Genomic DNA, 9897 nt, shown 5'->3' with positions numbered 1-9897 from the left:
AGACCTGTGGCTAGACTGTCCCAGAGCAAGATCTTCTCTTTAGATACACCATTTTGCTCTGACATCAACAACCCCACAAGTAGAAATCTATCATAGAAGAGGCAAAGATACTAATTTGTCATCTGACAGCGGTCTCAGAAGACCAGAATGCAATGCAGCAAAACATATTGCAACCTATGGTCAATTTGCTTTCCACCTACATGTTTAACCCCACAGTTGAAAGGAACAAGTTTGCACCTGCCATCTCTCTCTTTCTCTCTTGGGCCAGATGGTTTCAACACAGTTTCTGGAAAAATGGAAGTCAGAGAAGTCATGAGAGAAAGTACAAACTAAATGTCTCAATACAAATATACACGTAAAAATGAATTTATATCCATCACAATAACAGTATAAAGTATCCAAGGATGCCTTTTTCTTCCTTGGATTTAAAAATGTATAACTGCTTCTCGAAAAAGCAATATCTACTTGTGACCTCAGCACAGATTAGGGACTTGTTTCGATGGTGAGTTGGGAGCAACAAATTAGAGCATTTCTCAAGTAAAAAAAAAACAAAACTCGGCATTAATTGTTTTATGGCCACTAGGGGGAACAAACTGGATAACGCTGACATATTGTCACTTTTTACAGTTGTTGTGGCTACAGTTGCCTATTTAAACATCTTGCGGATACAGAACAAAATGAGCATTTATTTGGAGTCCTGTCTGGGCCCCTCTGATGAATGTAAACCAATACATACTCTCCTTCATTCTGCTTTGGTTTGCTAACATTGTCTGTCTGGCCAATATATCAAACTGATTAGATTAATTAGAATTTTAGTTTTGGTGTCAAATGCCTATGGTGTGAAAGTGGAGTTGTTATAACACGCATACATTTTTAGACAGAAAGTACAACTGGCTCTTGAGTCACGATAGTCCCTCAAATGGTGACGTGAATAGTTACACCACATCTACACTCGCCTCAGTGTACAGGACTGTCAAGGTGACTGGCTACACTAACTATCTTGTACTAATTCTAACAATCACATCTACAAAAGGGATAGACTGAAAAAAATACTCTGAACCCTGATCATGTTGTAGTAGTGTAGTGTTTGTTGACCCATCTCTGTTTAAAAGGAGGTGGAAACGTGAACAGTGTGCAAATTGTGCTTCTGTCTGTTGCAGCGTAGATTAGCCAGCTAGTTATCAGTTAGTCTGCAGATATTAGACCGATGTTAAGAAGCACTAACAGTGGGAGCAGAATTACTGAGTGGACTCTTTGTGTTGAAACTGATTTTCAATTCTGTTTTTGGTCATATCGCCCAGCCCTTGTTTAGAGCTTTTTCCAAGGCCAAACGTGACATGGTAAACAAATAAATAAATGTATAGATAAGTGAGCATGCCACAAAAAGTGTAAATAGAACAAGCAGATTTGTATTTTGCCATATTTAATAATTTGCCTTAACATTTATTTATTTATTCCCTTATTTATTTATACATTTATTAATTTCAAATTTCATATTTTTCAATTTATGATGCTCCTATATTCATTAAATTTACTGTGTCCATTTTGGGCCCTGGTAACCTGCAGCATTAGGAAACCAGGTTAATTAGAGCAGTGAGAGTGAACTAAAGTTGGCGGCTACAAAACAAATAGCTCAAAGACGTTACAACACTAGAGAGAAGTGAGGGGAACAGTAGAGTTGGGTGATTCGTCGCTATGAGCAAACCCCTTTCACATCACAGTCACTTGATCCGCTATTAATTAAAAAAGACCATTGGTTGGTGCAGCTAGCGATGTTCTCACCTTCTCTCTTTGTAAGTTTGAAATATTATCATCATTATTAAATATTCAGCTGCGTTATAATATGCTTGGTGGGTCAGGTGGTTGCAGGAGAACTAAGTTAGCCATAATAAATTACTTTACTGACAATCCCTGCTATCTGCGTGTGCTAATCCGTTCTTCCACCCAGATTTTTTGGAGAGCAGTGTCCGGTGCCGCAGCCGCCTTCAAGACTCCTGTCACAAGATGGCAAGTTGTGTAGCGTCTGAAAATCGTGTAGTCTGCACAAGCCTTTACCTGTCCAGGATGGACTTCACAGTGGCTGTAACGTGTGGATGTGTTTATACTGTTGGCAGGGTGTAATTACTGTGCTGTGCCTATTTGCATAAGTAATTAGTACTGACAGACAGACACTTTCTTTCACAGTGTTTAGTCAGCCAGCTGAATGCTAACAAGAGGAAGGACTTACTGAAAATGCTGAAAGTGAGTGTTGGCTCCTAATTTGCTATTAACATGCAAGAAAAAAGCAATACATGAAAGACGGGTTAAAACAAACAAATGTCAAAGCATTAAAATTCTATGTGGCACAAATTGTGAGATTAAATTGCACAAAATTACCAACACCTGCCTCACTCAGGAAGACACCCAACAAGCAAAAAAAGAAAAGAAATATAAATCAACCTCGATGAAAACCAGATTTAAATCATGTCTTGAGAAACTTTGTTCCGCTGCAATCTCTACGACAAAACCTCAAAGAGCGTGATGAAATAAAGCAACCCGATAAGATGAAAGTGAAAGCGGTCGCCAGGTTCAATGATTCCACGTCGGTGAGTCGCCTCTTTCCTCATCTGAGCTGTCACTGTTGTAACAACCCCCTAAGGTGGGACAGCCAGGGGAAAGGGTGATTTGTCATTATTGGGCAAGCGTAGACTGGGCAAGTGTGTGTGTGTGTGTGTGTGTGTGTTTGTCTGTGTCTGAGTCGATACTGCGCCTGACAGTAACATAATTCACATGTGTGGGCTTCTGTCTAGTGCGAAGGAGAGGGATGTTAGTGAGCTCATGTGCGTGCACCCAGACAAAATGTCTGTGCCCACATATTTGACTAACCTTACACTGCCAGACAAGGTTCTGGTTATTATGACCATAAAAGAAGCCCAAAGCCATTCTCTTGGCAACGGTTATTGTGTCCTGCTATTATCTCCCATCATCCCTTAGCAGTCACATCCTCCACAATCCTCCACTGACACGGGCCCATCGCCACTTAATTTCATTGTCGATTATCTTCCAGAGATAGATGAATTGAAATGAGTTCTCCTGTATTAAGTATATTGGGAGCGATAAGAGTGAGGAAGAAGCCTCCGATGATGTAATGTAATGGTTGACTTTGCGTTCAGTCCAGTCTGACCTCAGCCTGCTAGATAATGGATTTTTCCTCCTACTTTTTAGAGTAACAGCACTTTGTTGAGCCCATTTTTGTGTTTGATTATTACTAGAAATGACCAGCGGCACAGTCACCGTAGACAAAATAGAATCTATTTCATCTGTCACCCATACATTCATACACCCACATAAACACGCACCCTAAACGTGCACCTTGAGTCAAGTATGAATTATGGCAGCTATTAATCTCCCAGACACTTGAGGTTTGGTTGAATTTTCCATAAAGTTATCCTTGACACCTGGCAGGATTTTTCCATCTATTCAGGCTTTACATCGTCAGTCTTTTGAAAAAAATAAAAATAAATAATAATATGTTGCTGTATACCCGGGCTGAGCACAGGATTTGTGCAGTAGATTGGGAAGGACTGCAAACACAGCAAGCGTATCAGTCCAGGGATGGTAGAGAGAAATTGACAAAGGAGATGAGATGATTACAGGAGGTCAGGCAGAGCGAGAGCGACACAGCATCATGTCGAGAAGGGCTGAGAACGATAATCACATCATGAGGAGAATCAGTCGCTGTAGTCGATAATTATGTAAAAAATGTATAATAATGTTGGACCTTAGTTTTGCAAGTTCGGCCTCACGCTAAATCCATCAATGAATCAATCTTTATTTTATTTCTCCCTGTGGGGAAACTGGTTTGCAGCACAATCACAAGGCATTTCATCATACGACAGCGACACCAACAGACATACTGATACACACACCCCGCACCTTGCTAAAGATTAGGCAGGCCAGACCAGCTGAACATCAAGCTTGTTTGACTGTATGCATTACCTGTGACATTTCTGTCAATCAAAGCAACCATATTATTTGCATAACCTAAAATGTGTTTTATTTTAATCAAAGAAAACATCAAGCACCGAGGATCAGAAAGTAAGTAAGCACACAAACACAGAAGGAGCCACGGCCATGTTGGCTTGGCTGTGGGTGCTGAAAAGCTTAATAACTAAACATTGTTATCTCATGGGGCCGAGGCAGTGAAGGCATCTGAAGTGGGAGCTGCATCTCTGTATCACCTCACTTCCATAGGAATTTAGGTGGAATTTAAGTTCATGCAAACAGGTATTTTTGCATAATGACACACGACCAGTGTCTCTAATATTATACCAATCAGACAGCACCGCTTCTCATTTTGGAGTTCAGCGCCTCATTATTGACCAAACAGAAGCATCCCATCAGGAGGAGCTTAGTACAAGACGTTTAAAAACTGATGCAGGAAGAAATGTTGTTCAGAGTAATGATTCTAGACACTTCGTATTCCAGATTTTGTCCTACTACTTTGTACTAAAGTACAGAGTTTTGTTCCTCTGTTTTCAAACCTCTGTGTAATGTTAGTGCTTATTTATTTAAAGTTATAGAAAACTGAACAAGAAGAATACAATTTACCACGACATCACTAAAAACAGTCAGGTTTTATACAAATCCCAGGTTAGCCAAACAAAGGTTAGCAGTAAAATGCTAACAGACATTCTTGTTCAACCGCCATATTTAAACAGTTGCCTTTGTTGCTGCTCTGGAACAGCCTGCCCGAGGCATATAGGAGAGCTTTTCCCGATCTTATTTGACTTTATTTTATCCCTTTTATTTTATTGTATTTTACTAATTTTATATTAATTGTTCATGCTCTTATCTTGTTTTTTGTATTATTCTTGACACTTGTTAAAGCACTTTGTAACTTGTTTTTGAAAAGTGCTCTACAAATAAGGATTATTATTATTATTATTATTATTTGTGTACATAAACTTACCACTTTGATCTGAGTGAGTATCAGTGTTTTTTTTGAGTTTTATTTCATGAATTTACCACTGTAATCGCAGAGAATATCCATGTTTTTTTGTTGTAAATTTAAAACTTTAAAACACAGATTTTTGTTTGCATGAGTGATAAATTAACTGTTATTTAAAAAAGGCCCTTAGACACCATCATATGTGTGAAACCAAAAGTCAACATTCGTTTATTTTAACCCAGCTAACGTTAATTTGGACTAATTTGTCATATGCACTGCACGCAAATTAAAAGTGTAAAAGCTGCGTTATTTTTATGCAGATTGATTGAAGACTGGGTTGCCCGAATGATGATTGATTTGACAATTCTGCAAAACCCTGGAGAACATTCAGTGACAGCCTTTTTGTGTGTGTGTGTGTCAAATGTCAAAATGTTTACATAGATGGCAGCTGCGGTGTGGTTATGGCAAATAAGGTACAGTTAGGACTGACTGAAGTTTAAATGGTTAGAATAAAAATGTTTCTTTTGAAGTTTACATTTGCTGTTACAGGTCTGCAATGGACACAAACTCTGTTGTCCGGCATGAAAGCCAGATGTGCTACCTCCACCTTCCACACACTTTCTGCCTCACTACATGAAGGACACACTGCCCACTTCTTCCATTAGCACTGAACATTTGCAATGGATGCAATTCTCGAGGTGCAGAATAGCTCAATATGGAAGTTATTCCAAGGAATACAGGGGTTTTTATTTTGTCCTGTCCAATTTATTTGAAGCAATGCTGCTGAATTCTGAGGGTACAATTAAAACCAATGGGCAAAGTCACAAAATATGTAATTTTCTTTTTCGCAGGGACGAGGTAAAATAAATGAATTTGTCTCAAAAGGGTCCATCTTGAATATAATTTGGACTCATAGTAGTATTCTGCCTGTTTGAATTCTCTCTAAATGTGTGTCATCTTGTTGAAGCCTATGGCAGTTTTTGTCAAGATATTTTATGTAGATAATGTTTGAATTGGCAGTGACTTGAATATTAAACAGAGTACTGGTTGTTCTTTCCATGTTGCCAAATTTCACAACTAGTTGCGAATGCAGAGAGCTGCAGCCAATTAGTAAATGGAAGACAGTTGCTATGAAATCCAGATTAATAGGAACTCATTGTTTGATGAATATATACATGCAGCACATGTAACGTCTCAGGATGAAAGCCCCCACCATGACAGGCACAAAATGTTTGCATTTTCCTCCATGCTGTTCTCACAAAGCATTTTGTGTTGACAAGTTCGGAGAAAAATGTCAAACAAGGGAAAAAAAAACAGAAAGAGAAATAGAGTATTTTCCCCCCCTCACTCTGTCTATAAATTCATGCATTCCATCTCTGCAGAGCCTGCTAGAAATAACCTTGTTTTCACATTTAAAGCTGTGTTGTCTGTCAACAGCATGGCGCCAGCCAAACAGTCTCTCAGGCATCTGCTGAGGATTTCTCAGGCCTCGCAGTAAGAACAGAATCAGACAGGGGGAAACTGCGAGAGAGGCAGGCAGATAGAGTAGATGGAGGCTTAAGCCTGGCTTAGATTATCTAAGACAGAGAGGGCGGCGGGAGACCGAGGCAAAAAAAAAAAACAAATGGAGAAAGAGACAAGTATGTAGTTAAAAGTGAAAACATAGCCTGCCGTTATTCTTGTGAAATACATTTCTGTGTCACAAGTGAGATTATAAGTCTTTTTCAGCCATCCATCTCCACTGCCTTTAAACTCTTCTCATCTACCCCTCCTGGAAAGCAGTCGTCTTTTCCTTTTCCCTCACTCTTCAGGCGTGTTCCCAGTGGTTTGTGTCCTGAAGCGCAAAACTGCATGTGAGATGTGGGTCAGGCAAGAAGTGACATGGAAGTGGTTTTAATAGAGATTAATTACATCCCAAATGAGGCAATGAACTCCCCACAGATCTATGCCAGAGTGGCTTGGACCAAGTTAATGACTGAAAAAGTCCATGTTTAGTCTACAAGCACACTGCAATAGCATCTTAGACCTAATGTGGGGACAATAACCCAATTCTCTCTATTGCAGATGTGATGTATGAGATGTGAAAGTGACCAAACCTGATAAATCAATGTTAAAAGTCTTAGAGCAGTGGCTTGTAGGAACTTAATCAAAGACCCAGTAAAAATTGCAGCAGTGACAAGAACAGCAGGCAGTGAGAAAGAAAGAGAAGGCTGTCAAATATCAACAACATGTTGGGATAGTTCTACATTTTAAGTAATAGGTTTAGCTCACCAGGGTCTCTCCTTAGTTATAAAAAATGTATGCAGAAGTACACTAATTACAGTAACAAATTATGTTTCATTTGTTTAATGCGTACACAGTGTAACAATGACATGTTGTGGCTTCATGGGGAGTTGCATGTTAACTTCAGACAGGTTCAGGCTAGCTGTTTCGAGCTAATCGTGTCCTGACTCTCGCTTCAGATTTAACAAACAGACATGAAAGTGGTGTCAATCTTCTCATTTAACTCTCAACTCTCAAGATGTGAATAACTGCATTTCCCAAAATGCCCAACTATTCATATAAACATATTCAACAAAAGGCATAAAAAGTCTGAAGTGTTTAAAGTCTTGGAAAGGCAAACAAAAACATAGGTACGGGATTATTTTAAGGCTTTGCTATTTTGTGATCTTGTAATACAGTACTACCTTTTTGAAATAGTCAAAACCTCTTCGTCATGGTCACAGAAAGAGCATTCTCTTAAGATCGCTGTATAATTATTTTGTGATCAAAAGATAAAATGGGTAGATCATGAGATTCCATAAAAGCCCATCCCACATTGGAGAATTGGCCGACAAAGATAAAACACGGATGTGACATAAAGTAGCTCCGTCCTGGGATGAAATTAAGAATCCTAAATTTTGCAACTGTACAAAGAGTTGATGTTGTGATGAGAGTTTGATTTTGTTCTTTGAGTACATACAGCAATAACTAATTAACTCTTTTCCCAGAAGTATCTTACAATGTAGCTTCAGGCCTCGGCAGCTTAATTTCACTAAGCTCTAATTAAGACAACAAGGATTTAGTATCCTCTTGCTATCACATTAGCCCAGTGATGAATGTAAAGTGGCCAAATAACAAAAAAATGAATACGAAAGGATAGCAAATCTTACTTTTGTACTTTTAAAAAGGGACAGTATATTTAAATGCGAGATCTTGTTGTTGATGCAAAGATTTTGAATCATGAACCCGGTTTAGCTTAGCCTCTGATATCACATACACAGCAAGCTTGTTACAAGTACCTTGTTCCTTTACCTGCTATCTGAATCAAATGATCTTTACAAGCCCATCATCAGGTATTTATGAGATTCCACTCTCATGCAAATACGCATATATTCCTCCTAAGCTTGCAGCTGGTTATAAATATGAGCCTGCTGCTTTCCGGAGAAGGTGAGGTTGAGCTCCGTACCTCCATCAGTTCCAAGAGATCGGTTTCCGTCCCAGGGCATTAAGAGTTAATTTATCGCTCGCGCAATTCAAATTCAACCTGGCTGTCACACTTATCTCTGTCAAGTGCTTGTGTTGCCCCTGCCTCATATCTTGACGTATGCTTCCTATTTAAATCCCATCTATCTGTTTTGGTTGACAGAAAATTATTCATGCTGTTGAATTGCTGTCACCGACAAGGGCAGATATCAATATTAATGCCACATGTTAATATTAAGGTTTTGTTTTTACATATCTGTGCTGTTCCGCAGCATGGGGTTGACTCTCTGCTGCTGGACACACTTGGAATAATCGCAATGTGTGAGCCGTGCAGAAAGTGATTGCCTATAAAACACAAGAGTGACAAGTACGGCAGTGATGCAAAAGGTGACCGCAATGTGAAGCACAAGTCTGGAGCTTTTTCTGCCCCGCTGCCATTGATTTGGTTTGCAGAGAAGTTATTTCAGAACAAATTTGAGCGTTCAGCCTCAGATGCAGCCAGCATTCAAAAATCGACTGTTGTTTGATGTATATTTATCAAATGTTTAAAGTCTGGCAGACAGGATGACGATTAATAGCTTCAGTGGTATTGATTGCTGAACTGCATCAACTTTGAACCTTTGAGTAATAGGGAGTCACACTATTAGTTTCACCACCATGCTTCTAGTGACTGCTGACTGGTGCTGCACATGCATGCATGGACAAGGAGTATGCGTTTTACAAAACTTTTAATGCCACTGGCTGAAAAAAAAAATAAAGCAAGTCACTCCTGACTGTTGAACTACTGTTTTTCTGGCACATTTATAAGAGCAGTATTCAGTGTTTTTGCACAACATCATTGCATGCATCACTGGCGGCAGCAGCAGCCTCCTGGTCAGCACTGGGGTTTCACATTGATGTGCTGCAGTAGCAGACGCTTTAATAAATTTGAATTGTTTCAAGAATGTAGAACTGTTCGTGGTTGAAAGCTTTTTGCTGGTCGTACCAAGTTTACAATGGATGACAATGTTCTTTGCATCTTTAACTGTGGAGAAACTCACAATAAGGGCAAGACTTACAGCAGAGTCTTGCCCTTCTCCATTCTTCCTTTAGCTTAGGAATGGCAGGTACCCTTGACACATGGACAAAGACAAAGTGGCAGTGACACAAGTGAGGGGAGGATAACTAGACACATGTGGAACTCATCAGGGTGGGGCAGACAATCAAAACTGGCGGGAAAACACACAGAGGCAGGAAGTTAAGTTACTCAAGACACACGATGAAGGACTCTTTCAACATAAAAGCGGAACTAATTGAAGACAAAAATACAGAAAAGGGATTTCTGTATATAGAAAGTGTTATAAAACTACTTTATGCAAAAATAAAATTCAAAGTATTAAAAAACTTAAAACACGTAAGGGGGTTTGTGAATGGGCCTTCACACTCCTACACAAAACCAAACATCACAGCCAGTAATCAAGCAACAAAAAGACCATCCGGCAGATCCGAAATCACCTATCATT

The sequence above is a fragment of the Micropterus salmoides genome, unplaced genomic scaffold (assembly GCF_014851395.1).
Source record: "Micropterus salmoides isolate LMB-PRFRI ecotype aquatic unplaced genomic scaffold, ASM1485139v1 Ms_hic_scaffold_1, whole genome shotgun sequence".
NCBI classification, from domain to species: Eukaryota; Metazoa; Chordata; class Actinopteri; order Centrarchiformes; family Centrarchidae; genus Micropterus; species Micropterus salmoides.
Note: the sequence above shows the minus strand (reverse complement) of the source record.